The sequence below is a fragment of the Hyla sarda genome, chromosome 3 (genome assembly GCF_029499605.1).
Source record: "Hyla sarda isolate aHylSar1 chromosome 3, aHylSar1.hap1, whole genome shotgun sequence".
Classification (NCBI taxonomy): Eukaryota; Metazoa; Chordata; class Amphibia; order Anura; family Hylidae; genus Hyla; species Hyla sarda.
In genome coordinates this window covers 67,223,069-67,248,876 of record NC_079191.1, presented here as the reverse complement: position 1 = coordinate 67,248,876, position 25,808 = coordinate 67,223,069, and the positions used below count along the sequence as shown (strand labels likewise).

Genomic DNA, 25,808 nt, shown 5'->3' with positions numbered 1-25,808 from the left:
TCTCTGGGCGGAAACTTTCTGCCCGGAGATTCCGCAGTGTGAGCCTAGCCTAACAGCTGGCATGTGTCTATCCCTTTCAAGAGATTTTCCTATATGGACATTTATAGCATATCCACAGTATGTCCATAAAGGGGTACTCCGCTGCTCAAACTGTTCCGAACGCTGGAGCCGGCGCCGGGAGCTCCTGACGTCATAGCCCAGCCCCCTCATGACATCACGCCCCACCCCCTCAATGCAAGTATATGCTTTTTTTTTGCTTACAATTGGTGCCTGAAATTTTGCATTTGCGCCTTAGCACTTTTTGTGACTTTTTTCAGTACACAAAAACCTGCAAACAACCTTTCAAAAGTCAATTCAAGTTTTTACTTTGCAGTGGTAACAAATTTATTAAGTGTGAATGTCACACACAGAGTTGCAAGCCCCTCAAACACAGGAAATCTATGCCAGACCTGGCTTACAAAACTGTCTTTGGAGAGCATGTTTAAAAAATTGCACAATCGGTTAAAAAGTCGCACAAAAAGAAACCTTGCAACGGGCTGTACTGTAAAGTAAGTAAAAAATGTGTATGAGTGCCATATTTATCACATGCCCAGCACCATTTCATACATTTAGTGCACATATACATTACCAACACCACAAATTAAAATGTTCACCTACACCAACCATGATGAATTTTCTCAAAAGGGCATAAATGTACACCCTTGTCCTGCTCCCGTTGTATAAAGCTTCATACCCAGTGGGTCCCAGTTGGTATTAACCCTAGGATTAACCCTTTAGATGCCACATCAAGCCTCTTACCTGCCTCTGTCCCATTTTGCTTGGTGCTACAACACTGTAGGCAGCCTCAGCAGCCTGTAGTAATGAAGCAAGATAACACATCAATGCTATGGCATAGCATTGTTCAGTGTATGCAATTTAAAGATTGCATGTATTAGTCAATAAAAGGTCCAAAAAATCTGCCAAAATTGCTGATTTTTTTGGTCACTTCATATACCAGAAGAATAATTTAATGAAAAGGAATTAAAAAGTCTCATAAAAACAAAAATGGTACTGATAACTGACGATCAGTTCCCAAAACTTAACCCGCATACATCCCCAGATAGGGAAAAACAAAGCTTGTAGGGGTCAGTAGAGGAGAATTTTACGCGTACAAATATTCACACGAAAAGTTATAATTTTTTTTTTAAGTAGTAAAACCTATATAAATTAATTGTTTTAATCCTTTGAACCCTCCCAATAAATATAATGGCTCTGATTAACTATTGTAAACCCAACTTGTTTTGTCGAGTTGTGACCCATAAATTGTGTCTCTGCCAGAATTTGCCCCCCAAAAATTCCAAAACCCGATCAACCCTCCATTTTATTTATTTTACGCTGGGGGGAAAAGGGGCATGGTCACTGAAAAGGGGGCGTCACCTCAACATTTTTGAAAACTCACAATATATTTACTAATGTTTGTAAAGAAAATGTGGTGGATTTGAGCTCTGGAAAACCCCACAATTCAGAGCATATGTAAGAAAAGCAAAACATAGGGAAACATTAGTAAATACCAAGCAAAAATACCTGTTGGGAATTAAAACCCACAGAAAACTACACTCCACTCTTAGTAAATGAGGGCCATTGTGTTATTATTTACTGAAAAGTACACTGCGTAGAAATGAAAACCCCCAAAAGTAGCAAGATTCTATTTTGCCCCGCAAATATTTTTTTTATTATTTCACTATATATTTTGTTGTAAAACGAGTGATGTCATTACAAAGTACAATTGTTGGCATGAAAAAAACCAAGCCCTCCTACAGGTCTGTAAGTAAAAAATTGTAAGTGATAGGTGAGGAGGAAAAAAAACAAAGTCCAAAAATTAAAAAAACCTCAATGGCCCAGATGTATCAAACAAAATTTTTCATCATACCATATACAGTCCCCCGTCCACCCCCCCCCCTTTCTGAGCGCTGGTATTTTTGTTATTTTTCCATTATCATTTCTACGGACCATATACAAGGCTTCCAGTTACCTAAGCGCCCTCTGCAGCAGTGGATATTGGGAACAACGGAGGTGGAGGATATCGAATTATTGTGCTGTTCTGGCATCCAGGTGCTAGTGGAGGGAGATACCGGATACCCACTGGTGTCACCCACCACATACACCAGGTGAGTGGAGTGTTTACCATATATATATATATATATATATATATATATAATAAATTCTACTGGTTTCTGACTCGGTCTGGATTGAAGCATCCCCTCATTTTTTGTTCTACTTATTTTGTATGTCGAGATCTAGGGTTTGTCCGGAAGCCAAAAACATATGATATGATGTGTTTTATGCAGTTTGCATAGCTCCCATTGATTTAAATAGGAGTTATGTAAACCACATAGCACTTGAGGTTAGCTGCTATGAAGAACTGGGCAGCAATGGTGAGCAAGGGTGTCATCAGTAGACACAGGGTGTCATCCCATTATACGCGATTGGTTAATCACTAAAGGGCACAATTTTATGTAAAATGGGAACCTTTGAAGTAACCTTTTTTCTATTGCTACAATTCTTCAATAATAAAACAAGATGTAACTCTGCCAACTGTTAATTAAAAAAAAATAATAATAATAATCTATTTGGTGTGTACAACTTTAATGCAGAATTGTCTCCATGGTTACAGACTACAATCAAACGCGGTGTAGTCTGATCCTGCAGTCATACTGTCTTTCATCTGTTCTCCGCTTCTTACCACCATACGTTTGGTAGGATATTAAGGTTGGGACTGACTGTAGTGTTTTGTTGTAGTCTGTAACCAATGGAGACGCACAGTAGCTGTAGACAACCAAGTTCCTTTTATTTTAGTTGTTTACCGTTTCAGTAATAGTGAGCGGCCTTTTCAGGCTTTTTATCACCCATTATATCATTTACAATGTTGAACATATTTTTGGTACATTTGACTGTATCTCCGCCCACCCCCGAGTCTGCGGTCAGCATAGATCTGCTTTGTGTTTTATGCAAATTTATAAAAACTGTACAAATTAATAATTTTCTACAAATTTATATATTTTTAATTCAGAAACTGCCAACTTTCCATGGTAGATCTGACCGTTCATCTCCATGGGGACAGATACTAAGGAATAATGGTGAAATGTAAAATAAGTGTAAATGTAGAGAAATAAAATGATGACCTATCACACTGCTGTAGCTGTCGTCTTTATGTATTGCTGAATGTAGTGATGAAGTGTCAGTTGTGATGGTGGTGCGCATGGTTACATCAAAGCTAAAGTCACAATAGTAAGAAGATCCCAGCACTCACCAGGTTGGATGCCAAAACTGTGGTGTTTATTCACATCTGGTCACAGTACAAGTAGAGACAGGACGCGTTTCGGTACAGCTGTCAGCCTAAGGCTGGGTTCACACCACATTTTTGCAATACAGTTCCCGTATCAGGTTTTTGATTAAAAAAAAATACAGAATCCTGAAAACCTGACTAAACTGTATCAAAATGTGTGTATAAATTTTAATCCGTATACGGTTTGAAAAATGATGTCCAGTTGCATAATTTTTTTTTTTTTTCGCCCTATAGGACGCACCGGTATATAAGACGCACCCAATTTTAAAGGTGCAAAAATCTAGAAAAAAAAGATTCTGAACCCAACAGTGATCTTCAACCTGCGGTCCTCCAGATGTTGCAAAACTACAACTCCCAGCATGCCCGGACAGCCATCGGCTGGGAGTTGTAGTTTTGAAACATCTGGAGGTCCGCGGGTTGAAGACCACTGCACGGGCCTTCGTCATCATCCAGACCCCCCCCCCCCCCCCCCCCCTTTAGTTTTCCACTCACCTCCCCTCGTTGGGAAGGAAGGGTGAGCTAGTCCGGGCCATTGGCTGTCCGGGCATGCTGGGAGTTGTAGTTTTGCAACATCTGGAGGTCCGCAGGTTGAAGACCACTGGTATAGGAGGTAATACTCACGTGTCCCTGCCTCTCCGGTCCCGTCATTGCACGTCACCGCTGCCCTGGATGTCGCTCCATCGCTGTCGCTGCTTCCCCGACGCTCCGGACGTCTTCTTCCCCGGGATCCACGCTCTCCGTCGCCGTCATCACGTCGCTATGCACGCCGCTCCTATTGGATGACAGGACGACGTGATGACGTCGAAGGAGTGCGCCGGCCATGCAGGGAATCCCGGCACAGAGCAGACACCGAGGAGGCAGGTAAGGTCCCTCTCCCGGTGTCCTGTAAGCTGTTCGGGACGCCGCGATTTCACCGCAGCGGTCCCGAACAGCCCGACTGAGCAGCCGGGTTACTGTCACTTTCGCTTCAGATGCGGCGGTCAGCATTGATCATCGCGTCTGAAGGGTTAATACAGGGCATCACCGCGATCGGTGATGTCCTGTATTAGCCGCGGGTCCCGGCCGTTGATGGCCGCAGGGACCACAGTGATAGGTGTGTATTCGCTGTATAAAATGCACCAACTTTTCCCCCCCCAGTTTTGGGGAAGAAAAAGTGCATCATATACGACGAAAAATACGGTATACGTTTTTAACTTTTCACTCCATTATGAATAAAGTTTCACTTGTATGATTGAAATTCCATGAAAAAAAAAACTGTGCAAAGTCAAAAACCATATGGTGAAAACCGGATGGAACCGTACACACATACAGTTCTGTACGATTCCCATTGACTCCCATGTTAAAAAAAAAAAAAGTATATGTTTCAATACGTTTTTTTTACCTGGACCAAAAACTGTCGTAAGCTACGGTTTTGGGTACGGGAAATAAAAAGTGACAAAATCTGTACAGGATGCAAAATGGACACAACTGGATGCATCTTTTGGCATACGGTTTTCAACGTAGAGTCGATGCATGCGGTATTCAATACGGTTCCGTACGGTTTTCAAATTGAAAACGTATACGGGAGCTGTATTGCAAAAACATGGTGTGAACCCAGCCTAAGTCCGGGCTCCCACTGTGAAATCTCCGGACGGAATTTCAACGATGTTAGGACCGCGCGGACTGCATTGCCGTCCCCATAAAAGGCAATGCATTTCTGAGCGGATCTGCTGAAAGATCTCCATCTATGGGGACGGCAATGCAGTCTGCACGGTCCTAATGTAGCCCGCGGCCCAACTTCAATAATAGCTTTCATACACTGCACACACAGGGTGTACCCCCTGAAACATTACGGGAAGATTTATCAAAACCTGTCCAAAGGGAAAACTACTGAGTTGCCCATAGCAACCAATCAGATCGCTTCTTTCATTTTTGAAAAGGTCTCTGCGAAATGAAAGAAACGATCTGATTGGTTGCTATGGGCAACTCGACGCCTTTTCCTCTGGACAGGTTTTGATAAATCTTTCCCATAATGTTAACATCTCAGCTGTTCTCTACTCTCCCTGTCAGGAACCTAAAGCTCATATGGATCGAAGTGCGGCGAGGTATCCGGAAGAAAGCTAAACCGGATTGCCTAAATTTAAAGTTAGTATGTTCCTTTTGGATTTAGGAAAAAGAGCTAAAAAAATTTTTTTATACTGCAAAGGAATATGATTTTTTTCCAAATTTTTTGTAGATTGTACAGAATGGAGAAAGGAACCCCACGTCACATAACCACTGTATCGGTCCATTTTCGTGTCTGAAAGTGTGAAAGGTATAGCCAAAATCGCCTCTAGCCGAATTATTAGATCAGTGTTTCCTAAGCAAAATGCCTCCAGCTCTTGCAAAACTACAACTGCCAGCATGCCCGGACAGCCAAAGGCTGTCCGGGCATGCTGGGAGTTGTAGTTTTGCAACAGCTGGAGAGACTCTGTTTGGAAAACACTGCCTCAAACATTAGATTTTCTTCAGATCCCTGTACAAGTCCTGTCCGCTATAGGCAGACCCTACATCCTTCACAATAAGCTGGTCACAGTATGACCCCCCTGTACGGGCATCTATGGTAAAATTGTTCCACAGTTGCCCATCCAGTATTGGGGTATGTTCACACGTTAATAACCGGCTGGTTTTGTACAGAATTCTTGTGAAATTCTGCAAGTGGATTATGTTTCTACTCATTGAAGTCAATGGGTGGCAACACAATCTGCTTTTGGACATTCAGCAAGCAGCAATTTTAGCTGCGGCAGAGAAGTTAAAGCCGGTACATAACATCTTAGGGCCGGTTAACACTACGATTTGGCAATACGGGAACCGGATACAGCTGGAGGAATGAAAACAGGGCGCTCCCGTATCCCAGCCGGACCCGGCCCGTATGTAATGCATTTCAATCAGCCAACCGGAGTCAAATGCTGACTCCGGTCGGCTCATTTTTGCCTCGTCTACGGTTCTCTAACTGGACCTAAAACCGAGGTATACCACTGTTTTAGGTCCTGTCAGAAAACCATATAAGGGGCAAAAAGGAGCCAACTGGGCTCAGTGTTTGACTCCGGTTGGCTGACTGAAATGAATGGGGTTCAGGCTGGATCCGGCTGGTATACGGGAGCACACAGTTTTCGCTCCCCCCAGCCATATCCGGTTCCCGTACACTACAAACGTAGTGTCAACCCAGCCTTATCCACAGGATAGGGCATAAGTGTCTGATCGCAGGGGTATGACCGTTGGGACCCCGTGATCTCCTGCTTATAACCCGGTGTTTGAAAATTTTGTATTTAGAACACCAACTTTTCTCTGGCTCTGAGCAGCTGTGATCGACACACCTCCTCCATGGATCTCTATGGGAGACCCGGAGATACAGCGCTCGTGAATCTCTGGCTCTCCCATAGAGATGGAGGAGACGTGTTGATCTTAGCATTGTGCGGTGGTCGCTCCATGCATGAAGGGGGGGGGGAAGTGTCTCAGTGATTGGGTGACCCCGCGATCAGACACTTACCGAAGCTCCCCTTTAAGTGTGAAAATATTCTTAGAGGGAGGGGTACAGGCTCTTTGTAACCACTCTAATCTGGCCGAGAGATAAGGATCCTGAACAGGGACCCCTTTCCCCCAATATATGTAAATGTGTTTTCTAAAACAGACAACCTCTTTAAGAAATGATGGTTGTTCTTAAGAAATCTACAAGGAGAAGTACCTTGATGCATCCACCAAAAAACTATATGACTATATAAATTGACAAGAATATTATTGACTTCATAAATGTCGGGATGCTGTCACCCAAGTAATAATACAGTATATAATGGTACCTTTGCAATCTATTACAATAGCATCAGGAGGGTATGCATGTAAAACTTAACCTTTAATAAACACACTTAAAACCAAACTATAGTATTATGTGTATATACAGTTAACGGTGCATATAATAAACATTTGCAGGATTTTATCTGGTGGTGTGACACTAAGGGCCAAAAAGCAGGGTTGGGAACCTCTCCCTAGGGTACCCCTGGTCTCACCCTTCTTGGCAAGTGTTACTTGCCCTGAAAAGGGCGGCCCCACACTGGAACCTGTCCCTACGCGTTTCGTGCACCTGTGACAGTACACTCCTCAGGGGACTATATTAGACTCTTTAAATTGCCAGCTTTAAATTCCACATGGATCCATTTGAAAACCACAGTCCATTGATTTCAATAGGAATTCACGTTGCAGATTTTTTATAACAGGGGAAAAAAAGAAGCTAGGAATCTCATTTTGTTGCAGAATGAATGCGGACACAATGTTGAGGCGTCTGGACTTGCTGTGGACCTCTGAATGGGGTTTATCCAAAACCAGTGAAAAGTCAGCAGCATAAAGCCCATTGTATGTCTCTTATTACTGCCACACACCTGCTATGGATTTATCTGAAAGAAACATCTGTTGTCCGCACATTGCCTTAGTCCTTTTCCATTGTGGAACCCAGCCCTGACTATTTTTTTTTTAGTTCTGTTTGTGCTGTTTCTTTCCTATTCATTCGTCATCTTCCAAGTCTTACACTTCAATGGTTGTGGCGTTGGAAAGACCTTTATTGTTTGACATAGGGAAAGAGACTGCAGAATTCTAATGTAAGCTCAGGATAATGAACTAATACGTATTTAGACAGAAATACTGAGGAATTCTAAGACTTCTGGCATGTGAGAAGGCTACGTTTATAACTCTAGATTGTCTGTGGCAGTATTATTAGGTATTGAAATTGATCCATATAAATAATAGGCAGCTACGGGCTTTGTGAGCAGCTAGAAGTTGACGTAGGTCCAGCCCTTGGGTCATCTGTGTCAGTAATTCTGGTTCACACTTTTTAGTGTTTCTTGAGTGAATTAGTGTCTGTGTATAGAGGAGGTGGATAAGCCACACTTTCCAGCATGTAATCCCCTGTATTTTACACTGTTACATGACAAGTTGACTTCTCTTGACCATAGTAAAAGGGACTGTCCACAGTAAATCATCTCAAGACCTAAATCACACTGCAGTGCTAATGGCTGGATCACACTCCATGACTGCACGGTTGCCAAGAGTCCTTTTATTTTTGTCAGCAAGTGTTGGCTGTCAGGGCTCTTGGACATTGTGAACTCTTCTTGAGGTCATGATCATGAATAGAAACAAGTGCAAAGTAGCAGAGATTTTTGAGTAGTGACTCTCCCTTTATGGTTCTTTTTGGTGGCCCAATAGTGCAGCTATAGGATAGCCTTCTCCATTACGTGACCTGACCTGGTGCCTCATCCCCAGGGAGAGGTAATCGGGGTATTGTGTCACATGCCACATAACAGGAAGATCATGGCAGTCTTGTTGCGGTAGAATGATCAATTTTGTTTGTATTGTTGCCCAAGATGACACCCTTCATGGACCAACTATGAACGACAAGATGTTCTGTAAGTCCAAAAATCCTTTATGTGTGACCAGCTTTAGTCCAGTTCTGACCCATTCCGGCTTTTAACACTAAGATGTTTGCACAAGGTATTTAAAGTCCTGTAAGGTGGAACAAGGATCTGACTTTTTTGGAGGCCAACGCAGAGATGCTCGATTGGACGGAGATCAGGGAAATTTGAGCCAAATAAACACCTCTCATGGTCTTCAGGCCATTCCTGAACTATTATTACTGTGTAATGGGTGCATTATCCTGTTGAAATAGGCCACTGTAAGTAGGGAATACCACTGCTACTCTAACATAGACTGCAGTAGCTCTTCTGTGGGGTCAGACAAGTTGAGCTAGCCTTCAATCCCCATGTGCATCAATAAACCTTAGGCACCCACAACCCTCTCGGCAGTTTACCATTTGACTTTCCTTGCTCCATTTGTAGGAGGGACTAACCACAGTATACAAAGAACTCCCCTCAACATCTCAAGTTTTTGAAAATTTGACCCCTGTTTGCTAAGAACATTATGCCACCCTAAAGACTCTATGAATATAGGAGTAAAGAGAAGGTCCAATATAGCTCATATGGTATATTATCCACATCTGTGCAGCCATGAGGAGCTGCGCTGTGAGTTTTCTTGCTACTTTGATTTCTAAAGCATACCTGTCATATCACAGAGAAAAATTATGCTTCTCACTAGGTCATGCAAATTCTTTACATATCTTTTTATGTGTCTAGCATCTGTATTTAGCTCACAAATTCCTCTGTTCTGCTGCTCACTCATTTTGACATCCACTGCTCGGGAAGGGGCCTGTCCAAGGCAAGCACTGAGCCCGAAGCATTCACTTCCTCTCTAAGTCTGCTGTGCTGGGCCTCTTCATCCAGTCACTGCAGGCTGCTCTGTAACCCCTTCCTCTCTGTTTTCATCCTGATAGATAGGACAGGAGTGAGAGTGCTAGTCCCACACTCATTTACTGGACTCTGTCCCAGCCTGTATTTCAGCTTGGACAAAGATGATGCTGCAGCTGGACAGGATTATGTTCTGGATGTATGGTAACCCCTAGTGGTCTTTTTTATTTATTTATAAGCCATGATTTCTATGAAAGGGAGATAAAACATTTTGATGAAATGTTAATGTTTTGCTAATAAATGCAATTTTTGCTTTTTTCTGGGAGGGAATCCCACTACCACCATGCCCCGTCCCATAGACTTGCATTGAGGGGGGGTGGCGTGACGTAATGAGGAGTGCTGCCATGACATCACGACCCCCGCCACCCGCATCCAGGTTCTTAACAAACACCGGGTGACGCACAGAGATTGCGGGGGTTCCAGCTGTGGGACCCCAGTGATCAGACATCTTATCCCCTCTTCTTTGGATAGGGGATAAGATGTCTAGTGGCGGAGAACCCCTTTAAGGATCAGCTGCAATCTGCAGAAGAACCAGGCAGCAAACCCCCAAAATGAGCAAGTCATCAATGGAACGAAAAACAACGCCTTTAGGAATCTAAACTCAAGTCTTTTCTGTGTTACACGGAGCTCTCAGAAGATTACGTGGCATCTGCCGGTCAACATTACGTCTAGTCTGATGATCCAGGCACCGGTTTGGCACCTTGCACGTTCCGACCATTACACATAGAGCGACCATTAGGAGGAAAAGCGTTACCGCATTAAGAAAATAAACACACAAGTGTCTATTGTGATCCAGATACATTATAAGGCGTATATTTAATACATTTTTATTAAAGTCAGTGTTTCAGCCTGACACATAGATTGTAAGCAGCAGGGATGACTTCAGTTTGTGGATCTTAGGTGCTGGCATGGCTGCGAGGTTATTAAACACAATGTTTAAGCTGTTTTTGATATGTTTCTAGCATTGCATCATACATCAGATATCCCCGACCGGAGCCATTTTGGCATTGTCCGCCAACAATCCCGTTCAAGAGTGAAAACATAATCTGCGGGAGGATCCAAGGGCAGAACTTAGTGACACAATCAATAAAATGTTCACAGATAATTGTGTCAAAAGAGAAACGAAGCAGCCGCTGCGAACCTCCTCTCCGCCATATTGTGTGTCAGCCACTAACTTATTCCGGATTTGCTGAGGATTTTTTTTTTCCTCTTTGCTTCGTGGAGATTAGAAACACATTGGCTTTACTGAATCGTCACCAAAAATGCTCTCAACACCGAAAGTATGTGGGAGCTATCTAAGGCAGCTCTTAATGTAAGTGAAGTGAAATCCCGGTCGCTGGCAATTCTTGCGCAATGTCTTAGGGTCTGGATTTCTGTATCACTGCAATAACTTAGTTTGTTTAATCCTCAATTCTCTTTAGGAAGAATCCTTGTCTCTTTGTATTCTATCTTTAGTGTTTCTACTAGTTACATCAGTGTCTTCTATACGCAACTCTCTAGCTGTTGTGAAGCTACAACTCCCCACATCCTCCAACCACTATTTCCCAATATAACATTAGGCAACTGGACAATGTCTTAGCCGTGTGTTGTATGCATATTGTAGCGGCACCCTACTGTGGACACTAACTTCCATTCTCATTGGTAACCAAAAGGCAGACTGAAGTTTAGTGAGTAGTTGGTTTTTACTGGGGTTCCTCACACTTGAGAATGCACTTGGGTGCAGGCACAGATCATGGCTCTCTATGATACTTCCCAGGGTTTTGGAGATGAAGAAATTATCCCTCCATTGACTGAGGAATTGTAGTGGGTACGATAGAATTAAGTTCAAAATACAAGAGCATAACTGGGTCACTGGCCAAGGCTGAGTATAATTTGCTCACTGGCTGGGTTTACATACAGTATGTCTGGCATTCAGCATAGGTGAACTCTATGCCTAAATCTCAATGCAACAAATGCCACAACTGATGACAACGTGCACAGCTTGCTGCGTTCCCCTGTCTGGTGCCATCCGGTGTCTCAATTTGGACACCGGATGGGTGAACTGGTAAAAAAGATGATACCCAGCAATCACCAATCATGCAAAGTGAATAGCTATTGATAAAGAGGTAGATGAGTACCTAGAAACGTGTCTAGCCTCTACCATCTGTACCCCAATATTGGCAAACTTGACATAATCCATCGGACCACAAAAACTATAACTGAGCACGTTCCCGAGATTGCACACATCCTGCCTGTCAGCAGACGTCTCCCCGGTAAAAACCTATGCCTGGTAACCTCGCTCCAGGACATTGCTGGTAAGAGGCACAGTGTGCAAAACCCCTAAACCCACTCAAACTTCCCCCGTGCCGCCGGGGTAGAGTGGTCCACATTTGAGGGGCATCCAGTGCTGCAGAGCTCAGCTCCATACACCTATAGGATTACAAATATCAGACTATCTATATCCCACTCACCTATCTCTATCCCTGTGCCGTCAGGGTTGAGTGGGACACATATAAGAAATCTCCAGCGCCGCAGAGCGCACTGAATTCACCTACTTACCGGCACGCTGTCACGTGTAGTATCTCTATTGGATACGAGCCACACAGAGACATCGCTGCTCAAATCATAAGAAATTGTATTCTACCCGACATAGCACGATCCCCGTGCAGGCACCTATAGGGCCTGGGCTGAACTGCAATACCATAAAAGACCTGTGGACAGGTATAGCGATATTAACTTTTTATTTTAGGCTGCGTTCACACAACATTTGAAATTTGAAAACTGTATTGAAAACCGTATGCTTTGAATCTACATTAAAAACTGTATGCCAAAAGATGCATCTGGTTGTGTACTTTTTGAGACTTGTACAGTTTTGTCCGTTTTTTTTTACTGTACCCAAAACCATAGCCTACCACGTTCTTTTGTCCGAGTGAAAAACCGTATTGAAACCGTATACGGTTCCTTTAACATGGGAGTCAATGAGAATCGTAGAGAACCGTATGTGCATATGGTTCCATCCGGTTTACACAATACGGTTTTTGAGTTTGCACATGTGCAGTGCACACCGAATAGAATGAAAAGTTAAAGGGGTACTCCGGTGGAAAACTTTTTTTTTTTTTTTTTTTTTTATCACCTGGTGCCAGAAAGTTTAACAGATTTGTAAATAACTTCTATTAAAAAATCTTAATCCTTCCATTACTTATTAGCTGCTGAATACTACAGAGGAAATTATTTTCTTTTTGGAAGACAGAGCTCTCTCCTGACATCATGAGCACAGAGCTCTCTGCTGACATCTCTGTCCATTTTAAGAACTGTCCAGAGTAGGAGAAAATCCCCATAGAAAACATATGCTGCTCTGGACAGTTCCTAAAATGGACAGAGATGTCAGCAGAGAGCACTGTGGTCATGATGTCAGCAGAGAGCTCTGTGTTCCAAAAAGAAAAGGATTTCCTCTGTATTATGCAGCAGCTAATAAGTACTGGAAGGATTAAGATTTTTTAATAGAAGTAATTTACAAATCTGTTTAACTTTCTGGCAACAGTTGATTTAAAAAAAAAATAGTTTTCCACTGGAATTCCCCTTTAAAAACGCATGCAACCAGACATAATTTTATAAATCCTATACGGGTTAAAATTTGTACACACATTTTGATACAGTTTAATCAGGTTTTTTAGGAATCCGTTTTTCATTAAAAACCTGATACGGGAATTATATTGCAAAAACGTGGTGTGAATACACTCATGATTAAGCCTTATTCGCGTTATTTTCGGTAACCCGGCTCTTTTTCTTCCTATATCAATAACCCCCTTTTGAGTTTTGAATTGGTACAAACACCCAAATATCATGAGGGCTGCCCTGAGCTGCCGTACTGAGCCCAAGCGTAAAACATGAGCAGTTCAGTCTGACTAAGAGCAAAGGAGGCCACTAGGTGGCAGCAGAGCACAGTATATTGACTGAAATCATATTAATGGAGAAAAAAAAAAGCTGAAAAACAAAACCAGAATTGTTAGGATATTGTGTTTATTCTTCACGAGAAGGAGAGACGGGTGTTCTGCGCCACTTACACAATGACCAGCAAGGCAAGAACATAACGTGATGTCACTAATAAAACCTGGATATGTTTTCAAAGACATATAATGGGAAAAGACCAAAAAGCAATAATAGAAAGCGGACAAAATTTATATAGCCTGTAGATTATAGTTCTTAAATTAGTCTATACAGAAGTGTTTCCCAACCAGTGTGCCTCCAGCTGTTGCAAAACTGCAACTCCTAGCATGCCCGGACAGCCGAAGGCTGTCCGGGCATGCTGGGAGTTGTAGTTTTGCAACAGCTTTAGGCACACTGGTTGTTAAAGGGGTACTCCGGTGGAAAACTTTATTTTTTTAAATCAACTGGTGCCAGAAAGTTAAACAGATTTGTAAATGACTTCTATTAAAAAATATTAATCCTTCTAGTACTTATTAGCTGCTGAATACTACAGAGGAAATTATTTTCTTTTTGGAACACAGTGCTCTCTGCTGACATAATGAGCACGGTGCTCTCTGCTGACACCTCTGTCCATTTTAGGAACTGTCCAGAGCAGCATATGTTTGCTATGGGTATTTTCTCCTACTCTGGACAGTTCTTAAAATGGACAGAGGTGTCAGCAGAGAGCACTGTGCCCATGAGGTCAGCAGAGATCTCTGTGTTCCAAAAAGAGAAGAATTTCCTCTGTAGTATTCAGCAGCTAATAAGTACTGGAAGGATTAAGATTTTTTTAATGCAAGTAATTTACAAATCTGTTTAACTTTCTGGCACCAGTTGATAAAAAAATAAAAAAAAATAAAAAGAATTTCCACCGGAGTATCCCTTTAACCCCTTAAGGACACATGACGTACTGGAACGTCATGTGTCCACTCCCGATCTATAACGCGGGGCCACGGCGTGGCCCCGCGTCATAGCGGGTCGGGCCCGGCCTCTAACAACGGCCGGGACCCGTGGCTAATAGCGCGCGGCATTGATCGCTGTGCCGCGCGCTATTAACCCTTTAGACGCGGCGTTCAAAGTTGAACGCCGCGTCTAAAGTGAAACCGAAAGCATCCCGGCTAGCTCAGTGGGCTGTTCGGGATAGCCGCGGTGAAATCGCGGCATCCCGAACAGCTGACAGGACAGCGGGAGGGCCCCTACCTGCCTCCTCGCTGTCCGATCGCCGAATGACTGCTCAGTGCCTGAGATCCAGGCATGAGCAGTCATCCGGCAGAATCGTTGATCACTGGTTTCTTATGAGAAACCAGTGATCAACATAGAAGATCAGTGTGTGCAGTGTTATAGGTCCCTATGGGACCTATAACACTGCAAAAAAAAAGTGCAAAAAAAAAGTGAATAAAGATCATTTAACTCCTCCCCTATTAAAAGTTTGAATCACCCCCCTTTTCCAATAAAAAAAAAAACACAGTGTAAATAAAAATAAAAATAAACATATGTGGTATCACCGCGTGCGGAAATGTCCGAATTATAAAAATATATCATTAATTAAACCGCTCGGTCAATGGCGTGCGCGCAAAAAAATTCCAAAGTCCAAAATAGTGCATTTTTGGTCACTTTTTATATCATTTAAAAATGAATAAAAAGTGATCAATAAGTCCTATCAATGCAAAAATGGTACCGTTAAAAACTTCAGATCACGGCGCAAAAAATGAGCCCTCATACCGCCCCATACACGGAAAAATAAAAAAGTTATAGGGGTCAGAAGATGACAATTTTAAACGTATTAATTTTCCTGCATGTAGTTATGATTTTTTCCAGAAGTCCGACAAAATCAAACCTATATAAGTAGGGGATCATTTTAATCGTATGGACCTACAGAATACATATCAGGTGTCATTTTTACCGAAAAATGTACTACGTAGAAACGGAAGCCCCCAAAAGTTACAAAACAGCATTTTTTTTTCAATTTTGTCGCACAATGATTTTTTTTCCCGCTTCACCATAGATTTTTGGGCAAAATGACTGACGTCATTACAAAGTAGAATTGGTGGCGCAAAAAATAAGCCATCATATGGATTTTTAGGTGTAAATTTGAAAGAGTTATGATTTTTTAAAGGCAAGGAGCAAAAAACGAAAATGCAAAAACGGAAAAACCTCCGGTCCTTAAGGGGTTAAACACTGCTATACAGGGATGTAATAGAGATGATAGCCATAGATATGATGTTTCCAGCGGTGAGCTGGATACACACATAGCTGATCTCTTCAAAAACAGCACCACACCTGTCCTCAGGTTGTGTGCGGTATTGCAGCTCAGTCCTATTGAAGTGAATAGAGACAAATTGTAATACCACACACAACCTGAGGACAGGTGGGGTGCTGTTTTTTTGAAAAGATCAGCTCTGCTTATCTATTTCTGGATAATCCCTATAAATAGATGTACTTCTATATCGCCAATAGAGTCAACTCCTGAAGCATCTATGAAATTTATAACCGCAGTACTGGGCACTGCCACTGCTGTACATATAGCGCTGTGCCTGTGTAAGCAAAGAAGGAGGCTCCTTCATTCTGTTGACTGGTCAGACCCATGGAAATCACTGATAGGTTCCGTAAAACCTCTTTAATCTGGTAATAGACGTTGGGTTAATAGTGTTTAAGTTGTATGAAACGTATACATGTGTTATTTTAAAGGGGTACTCCGCGGGAAAACATTTTTCTTTAAATCAATTGGTGCCAGAAAGTTAATTGTAAATTACTTCTATTTTAAAATCTTAATCCTTCCAGTGCTTATCAGCTGCTGTATGATCCACAGGAAGTAATTTTCTTTTTGAATTCCCTTTCTGTCTGACCACAAGTGCTCTCTGCTGACACCTCTGTCCATGTCAGGACCTTCCCAGTGAAGAATAGGTTTGCTATGGGGATTTGTTCCTGCTCTGGACAGTTCCTGACATGGACAGAGGGGTCAGCAGAGAGCACTGTGGTCAGACAAAAAATAAATCCAAAAAGAAAAGAACTTCCTGTGGAGCAAATAGCAGCTTATAAGTACTGGAAGGATTAAAGGGGTATTCCAGGCCAAAACTTTTTTTTTATATATCAACTGGCTGCGGAAAGTTAAACAGATTTGTAAATTACTTCTATTAAAAAATCTTAATCCTTCCAATAGTTATTAGCTTCTGAAGTTGAGTCGCTGTTTTCTGTCTAACTGCTTTCTGATGACTCATGTCCCGGGAGCTGTGCAGTTCCTATGGGGATATTCTCCCATCATGCACAGCTCCCGGGACGTGACATCATCATTGAGCAGTTAGACAGAAAACTTCAGAAGCTAATAACTATTGGAAGGATTAAGATTTTTTAATAGAAGTAATTTACAAATCTGTTTAATTTCCGGAGCCAGTTGATATATAAAAAAAAGTTTTGGCCTGGAATACCCCTTTAAGATTTTTAAATAGAAGTACGGGAGCTATAACACTGCAAAAAAAATAAATAAATAAATAAAAATAAAAGTGAATAAAGATCATTTAACACCTTCCCTAATAACAGTTTGAATCACCCCCCTTTTCCCATTTAAAAAAACCCCAGTGTAAATAAAAATAAACATATGTGGTATCACCGCGTGCGGAAATGTCCGAATTATAAAAATATATAATTAATTAAACCGAAAAACTTCAGATCACGGCGCAAAAAATGAGCCCTCATACCGCCCCATATGCGAAAAATAAAAAAGTTATAGGGGTCAGAAGATGACAATTTTAAACGTATTCATTTTCCTGCATGAAGTTATGATTTTTTCCAGAAGTCCAACAAAATCAAACCTATATAAGTAGGGTATCGTTTTAACCGTATGGACCTACAGAATAAAGAGAAGGTGTCATTTTTACAGAAATATGCACTGCGTAGAAACAGAAGCCTCGAAAAGTTACAAAATGGCGTGTTTTTTTTTTCAATTTAGTCTCACAATGATTTTTTTTCCGTTGCGCCGTAGATTTTTGGGTAAAATGACTGAAGTCATTACAAAGTAGAATTGGTGGCGCAAAGAATCAGCCATTATATGGATTTTTAGGTGCAAAAATGGAAAAAAAACCTGGTCCTTAAGGGGGTAAAAGAAAATTTTCTTTATTTTGAAGAAAAACTGAATAACAGGCAGTATATGAGATAGACAATACAAGCTTGACATCATATACAGAGTAAATATTATAAACTGACTAATAGGCTTTCTACCGATAATGAAAATGAGTAGACGTACCATTGCATCATATTCATCTGTTGGAAGTCCAAAAATACGTGGTGAGGAAAACATGAATAATAACTGGTGCAGAAGCTCAGTTCAATATTCCATTAAAGATGGAGTCGACCAGAAATGTGTATAGCTGTCTGGCTTATTAACAGAAATATATAAATAAATCTAACCTAGAATAAACCATACTAGCCCCGCAGGCGAGCACAGGAATATAACTTATATCAACAACATCAAGACACCCTCTACATACAGGGGGATACAGACAGACCGACTGACAAGACAAACAGGCAGCCAACATCCAGAGTCCAGTACAAGAGTGTTCTTCAAAGAACATTATAGTAACATCATTAGGTGTCATATACATAAATCAGTGGTATCTAGTACAACAACCGGATTATGTAAATCATGGGATTTTCAGTGCTCCAAGAGATCCAGCCAATGCTGCCATAGTGTACCATTGTGTAGATTCAAAGGGGCGTACTATAGATATGAGTTCTGAGGTGGCGTCGTACCGGGGTAGGAACAGTTTCCATTTAGTAAATATCTTTTTTGCCATTACTTCCTTGTGGTGAAGGGCATCCCTCCTATCCAGGGTGAACAAGTGTTTCAGGGCTTCAAGCAAGTGTTTCATTTTAGGAGGGGATGGTGAGAGTCATTCACGTAATATGTGTGACATGGCAAGGATAATGACAGCATGTGCTATCGGAGGTAGATGAGCATAGGGGTAACAACCCTGTGACCCTGTAACTACGATAAAGTACCATCATATGAACAGATATCAGTTAGTAGTTGTGAAACCAACTTCCTATAGGACTGTATTTTCGGACATCGCCATATACATTGGTACAAGTCAGCACTTGTCAACTTACATTTCGGACAATGATTAATTCTAGAAGGGTTACTCATGGATGGTGGAATAGTAAATGCATAGATAGCCGAGTGTATTAACTTAAGTTGAGTCTCCCTCCATTTTCCATTATGAGCATGCGTTCTAAAATCCGTCCATCCCGTCAGAATATGGTCAGTGACAGTTGGGTCTTGTAATATAGTCGCCCATTTTTTCCCCACTTTCGTAGTCTGGTATACAAATCTGAGACGGATCTATCACTCGTGGAGGTGAGAATGGAATCAAAATCAGTAGGGACTGCTTCCTTGTTAAGATCTTGAAGTTTAGATCTACAATAAGAGCATATTTGGCTATACTGTAATAAATGAGAAGAGGGAATTTCATATTGAGCAGATAGTTCAGATATTGTATACCAACGTTTATCTATCTTATTCATAAGGTCACCCATGCAATTGATTCCCTTCTGATGCCACGAGTGAAAAAAAGTATTGCCCCGCCCTGCTATGAAGTCTGGCGTATACCAGGGTGGAAGGTGCTTGGAGCATGTATATGACAGCCCCATTTGCCGTCTTAGTTCTTTCCATGTGGCTATAGTGTCCTTAAGGAGCCTTTGATGACTGGAGGCAAAGAGGAAAGTGAACAATGTAGTAATGCCAGGAGATGCCATGGGGCAGCCAAGGCAGATTCTAAAAGCATGTTAGAGTAGAACGAGGAATTATGGTACCAATCCATAACATGTCTCATGAGACAAGCTAAATTGTAACTTATGATATCAGGGAAATTTACTCCCCCTTCTGAGACAGGGAGCAGTAAGGTCCGTAAGGCTATGCAGGGTTTCTTTCCAGCCCAAATAAATTTAGTGAACGTTGACGTCAATAACTTGACATCTGTGTGTTTCAATAACAACGGAATGGTTTGAAGTGGGTAAAGCAGCTTTGCAAAGCTGCACATCTTAAGCAGATGACAGCGGCCTAGAAGTGACAAAGGCAATCGATGCCATCTGTGTAAGTCCATTTGGATTTTATCAATTAACGGAGGGTAGTTTAGGGCATACAAAGATTGGGGTAGTTTACATATTTTTATCCCTAAATATGTGATATGTTGTGGAGCAATTGGTATTCCCAAAGAGCGGGTGTGTAAGGCGTATCCAGGGGATGGTCTTTTTAGAAGCAGAAGGGAGGACTTATGGACATTAAAGAGAGCACTGTGTTCCAAAAAGAAAATAATTTCCTCTGTAGTATTCAGCAGCTAATAAGTACTGGAAGGATTAAGATTTTTTAATAGACATATTTTACAAATCTGTTTAACTTTCTGGCACCAGTTGATAAAAAAAAAAAAAAAAGTTTTCCACTGGATTTACTCAGTAGCCTGAGTACACACCATAGTGTGTCAATGTATCCAAGATGCGGGGGACATCCCTAACAGGATCTTGTATATATAGTATGACATCATCTGCGTAGAGCTATGCCCTAAGTTCAGCTTCACCCACTCTGATACCTTGAAACAACGTGGAGGTAGTTAAGTAACGTGCTAGGGGTTCTAGAGCAAGATTAAATAGAAGGAGGGACAATGGACTTCCCTGGCGGGTGCCTTTACTTAGTGGGAAGAGAGGGGAAAGAAACCATGGTATATCAATTCTAGCTTTCGGGGAGGGATAAATAATTTGTAGCAGGGTGCGGAAAGCCCCCTGGATATACATAGCGTCCAACACCGCATCTAACCAAGCCCAGCTAGCATTGTCAAATTAAGTACCTGATCATGTCACAACTCGTATCCAACACCAGTAGGTGATACACTCTGAGGAGTGTATCACAGAATTAAAATCTCCGACTATTTTAGCAGGGACTGGATCTACCAGAATCTGGGATTCCAAGGAAGCACAGTATGCTTTGTTATGCTTTTATGTTAGGCCCATAAATATTGTATATACTGAAAATCCCGTTAGGAGATTCTAGTAGGAATGAATGTAGTCTACCCTCATTGTCATTTTGTGATTGTAAGACTATGTTGAAAATGTTTGCTGACCAGGGGAAGAACTCCAGCCTTGCGGTCAACAGAAGCTGAACCCGGCACTGTGCCCACTCATAGCTTTTTCATACGATGGAAGTCGGATTCTGGCAGGTGAGTCTCTTGCAATAGGGCAATGTCTGCCTTCAGTTTACGAAGATGTCTAAGTACCATCATGCGTTTTTGGTGGGAACACAGCCCCTTAACATTCCACAACACTACTCACATACAGTAAATAATTGTTGTACTTGAAATACCTTAAAGAACCTGAAGCTGGAAAGGTGTCGATGTGGACTCTGGACATAAGAAGTCAGGTAAACACCCCCAAATTCATATGAGTGTGGGCATCTGCCACAGACAACGAAGTGCCAGAGAGTAGTAAAAAGGTAGGAAAGGGGTGAAGGAGGGGAGGAGAGGTAGGTAGAGAAACGGGGAGGGGAGGAATGAGGAGGTGAAGGGGGGGGGGGAGGAAGAGGGAAAATGGGGAAAGCGGGTGTGGGAAATAGGGGGAAAGAAAAAAGGCTAGGGAGGAAATTGCAGCAAAAACTCTCCTCTCAGATCACATATCTATTTATATCAGCTAGTATATGGGGTAACCAGCTATAATCAAGTATGGAGAAGCAACATACTAGAATAACGCCCTGGGGTATTCTATCAAACAAGAATAGGAATAGCAAAGACCGGTGCATAGAGAGTTCCTCAGAAAACATGGAACTGCTCAAGCAGTAGTGTATCCAGAGGACAAACCAATGTCAGGAACATTAGGGATGAAATGTGTGGGTGAGCCCATCAGGTGTTTGAACATGAAGCACAACACGGTATTGCAAGCGGAATTTGAGGCCTTTTTTTGAAAAAGAAGGTGCACACTGCACTGAATGCCTTCCTTTTTTGGTGACTTCAACAGAGTAGTCAGTGAGTAAAACAACTTTAACCCCTTAACGATGAGTGCAGTAAATGTACGTCCTGGTGTGTTGGTACTTAACACACCAGGACGTACATTTACGTCCTAAGCATAACCGAGAGCATCAGAGCGATGCCCGGATCATGTGCTGCAGGTCCCAGCTGCTGATCGCAGCCAGGAACCCGCCTGTAATGGCGGACACCCGCGATCCCACGGATGTCCGCCATTAACCCCTCAGATGCCGTGATCAATACAGATCACGGCATCTGCAGCATCGCGGTCACTAAAATGGATGATCAGATCGCCTGCAGCGCTGCCGCGGCAATCCGATCATCCTGCATGGCAGACGGAGGTCCCCTCACCTGGCTCCGCTGCCTTTCCGGCGTCTTCTTCTCTGATCTGCCTTCCCACAGACCAGATCAGAAGATGACTGATAACCCTGATCAGTGCTATGTCCTATACATAGCACTGAACAGTATTAGCAATCGAATGATTGCTATAAATAGTCCCCTATGGGGACTATTAAAGTGTAAAAATAAAAGTTAAAAAAGTATAAAAATAAAGTAAAAAAAATGTGAAACCCCCCCCCCCCCCCAAAAAAAAATGTAAATTGCCCATTTTCCCTATTTCACCCCCAAAAAGTGTTAAAAAAATATTTTATATACAAATTTGGTATCGCCGCATCGATAAATATCTGAACTATTAAAATAAAATGTTAATGATACCGTATGGTGAACGGCGTGAACGTAAAAATAAAAAAAAGTCCAAAATAGATGCTTTTTTATAACATTTTATTCCCAAAATTTTTTATAAAAAATGGATTAAAAGTTCTATATAAGCAAATTTGGTATCAATAAAAAGTGCAGATCACGGCGCAAAAAATGAGCCCTCATACCGCCGCTTATACGGAAAAATGAAAAAGTTATAGGTCTTCAAAATAGGGGGATTTTAAACATACTAATTTGGTTAATAAGTTTGCGATTTTTTTCAAGCGCAACAGTAATAGAAAAGTATGGAATCATGGTATCATTTTAATCGTATTGACCCAAAGAATAAAGAACACATATCATTTTTACCATAAATTGTACAGCGTGAAAACAAAACCTTCCAAAATTAGCAAAATTGCAGTTTTCTTTTTAATTTCCCCACACAAATAGTATTTTTTTTGGTTGCGCCATACATTTAATGGTAAAGTGAGTGATGGCATTACAATGGACAACTGGTCGCGCAAAAAACATGCCCTCATACTAGTCTGTGGATGAAAATATAAAAGAGTTATGATTTTTTGAAGGCGAGGAGGAAAAAGCAAAAACGTAAACATTTAATTGTCTGCGTCCTTAAGGCCCAAATGGGCTGCGTCCTTAAGGGGTTACAACCTTGTAGTAGAAGTGGGGTTTTGCGTTCGCAGATTTTCTTCTTTGTCATTGTAGTCTATGTAATGCATTATCACCTGCCTCGGACGATTCTCTTTCTGTGAGTGATTGCCTGCTGGTGGCTGCGGAGGTGTGCCAACTCTGTGAGCCCTTTCTACTCTTCTCCGTTGTTTGAGGCCTAAGGCCTCAGGAAGCTCTGTCTCGCAGAATTGCTACGACTGCTGTGGCTTAACAAGTTCAGGCAGATCGACCAGGCGCAGGTTGTTGCACCTGGATCTGTTTTCTAAGTCCTCTATACGGTCTCTGAGGTAAGTAGCATCTTGCATAACATGTTTAAGAGCAGACACTGAGGCAGTGGAAGTGTCCTCTATCTTCTGGACCCTGTCTTCTATTTCGGTAACTCTCTGTGTAGTCTTAGTAAGATCTGTCCCCCCCCCCCCCCCCCGCCCCGGTCTCACCTCCGGTACCTGGGGATAGAGTTTCTGTCTCCTGGTTGGGTGTAGGTTGAAACAGGTCCGGGGAGGGAGGAATAGCGGTGTCCATGTCCATTGGGTGCGCCTAAGGAGCAGGGTGCGCTTGAGAGGAGCTGTGGGCAGAGCCTACAGCCTCCTTCTCAGTAGCAGTGGCGGCCATATTTGCACTGTAGCTGCCTGAGGCCATAGAAGAACCGCCAGGATTGCGCTGTTTACCCAATGGTTTAGTGAGAAAGTGCACCATAAAACAGGTGTCAGCTCCTTCCCAGTGATCTTCCTCCAATCTGGCAGGCGAGAATTAATTATTACTTTATTATTATTTATTATTATTAATTATTACTTTATAATAATAAAAATTAAATAATAAATAAAGTAAAAACTATTTCTAATACTTTTTTCTAATTTTTAATAGTCTATTTTGGAAATAGACTATCAACAAAAAAAAAATCTTGGAAAATCCCTTATATATTGGGAAAGAACACAATGGGGGGATTTAACAAAACCTGTGCAGGGGAAAAGTTTACCAGTTGCCCATAGCAACCAATCAAATAGCTGCTTCCATTTTTCAGAGGCCTTTTTCAAAAATGAAAGAAGCGATCTGATTGGTTGCTATGGGCAATTAGTCAATGTTTCCTCTGCACAGGTTTTGATAGATCTCTTCCAATAGCACTGTTTATATCAGGGAGAAATAAAAGGTCAGAAGATATAGAAAATAAAACAGGTTATAATCTAATCTCTTGCAAAAAATGTAATTAACTCAGTAAGGAGCCACAAAAACAGAGAGGGGGAGGAGAGAGCAGGGGCCATGCATTTGTGGTGTCCCATTACTGTATTGCATACCGTACCTGGTGTGGTGGTCCCCAAAGTCAGTGTTACTACGCACAGGTAGGGTCCCCCAGGTGGGACAGCCCCTAGTCGCCTCTCTTCTAATTCTATAGGGGGAGATTTATCAAAACCTGTGCAGAGTAAAAGTTGCCCAGTTGCCCATAGCAACCAATCAGATCGCTTCTTTCATTTTCAAAAGGGCCTGTGGAAAATGAAAGAAGCGATCTGATTGGTTGCTATGGGCAACTAGGCAACTTTTCCTTTGCACAGGTTTTGATAAATCTCCCCCATAGTGTTTATATATGTATGTATTTAATAATGTGTGTATTTAATATAATATATAGAGAACTTACATGGTTAGCGTCGCAGGAGCTTCGGTTATGTGACCATGTTGAATCCTCTATGGTATGTTAGAGGACCTTTTGGAGGTCCTTGGGTCACATGTTACCCATAACCCTTTGTAATGGTGATTGACACAAGTATTGGACCAATTAGCTCTAGTCCAGCCCCTGCCCATATAAGGGAGCTGTAGCCAATTATCGCTCTCTTGGGTTGCTGCTCTTGTGGATGCTGAACTAGCAGGACGGATCTGCGCAACTTTCAAAGACACGCTAGGCCAGAAAACCTACCGGCCTTAGCTGAACTAAACCGTGAGTTCTAAACTAGTCCCTGCTAAAGCTAGCGTGACTACTGGACCACAACTAAATCCCATAAATCCAGTGGAACAGCGCATATCATCCTAAAGACTCTAAATTGCTAAAGGTCCCAACCTTTGTCAATCTCCAAGAGAATTTGCATTTGTAGAGACTGTTCTGGTTATGAAGCTTGCATAAAATCTTCAGTAAAGTTCCAACTGTTTTCAGTAAACTCTCTGGTTGTGGACAGTCAATTATTCTCTACCTACCTATCGCTCTTGGGAAGGGTGGTGGTAGGACTACCAGTACAGAGGAGGCCTCATCCTGGCATCCCAAATAGTAAGGGTTAACCAGACACCCTTTAGTCACCGCACAGCTAAACCCCATGTACCCTACTCCCCCAGGCTATCACACATTTCAATGCAGCCCGGGTGACTGTGGGATCAAACCATAGCTCCTAATATGTCTGCTGTAACTTTGCTATTTATTGGATCCTATTACAGGGGAAAGAATTGATCAGGAACGTAACTGAGAGATCTAAGACAACGTATCACCCCGTGACGGAGATCTCAGCGCGCTCATTTTTTCTGCTATGTTTTACTATATCCACATATACAGGAATAAACGAGAGCAGTCATTATAGAGAATCACAGTACGGGGAATAGAAATCCCTCCCGCAGTGAGTGTAAGTGTGAGCCGTCACTATGGGCTGCACTGATCAGCCGGGTGCGCTGGGAGTATCGGAAATATTGGCAGACAAGCGCGCTCAGTCTATTTTGGAGATTTCTTAATTACCGTCCTATCATTCCAGGAAAAGTTTAATAAAGTTGAGATAAAGTTCTTTTTACTTCTGGCAGAGCGCGGCCTCCCTGTCAGTAAGAGCCTGTGGATGGAGCATTTGTCTCCGGCCCCTGGAGATTCCGTGTTGTGGAAATCAG

At 42.1% G+C, this 25,808-nt stretch overlaps 1 long non-coding RNA gene across 1 annotated transcript in view; it reads right to left on the bottom strand.

The window, feature by feature from the left end:
* Nucleotides 1-24,629, bottom strand: part of LOC130361374 (uncharacterized) — a 49,593-nt gene extending 24,964 nt beyond the window's left edge. The window contains exon 1 of the long non-coding RNA XR_008890986.1: nt 24,589-24,629. This is a non-coding gene — a long non-coding RNA (uncharacterized LOC130361374). The remainder of the gene's footprint in view (nt 1-24,588) is intronic.
* Between the last annotated feature and the right edge of the window lie 1,179 nt (nt 24,630-25,808).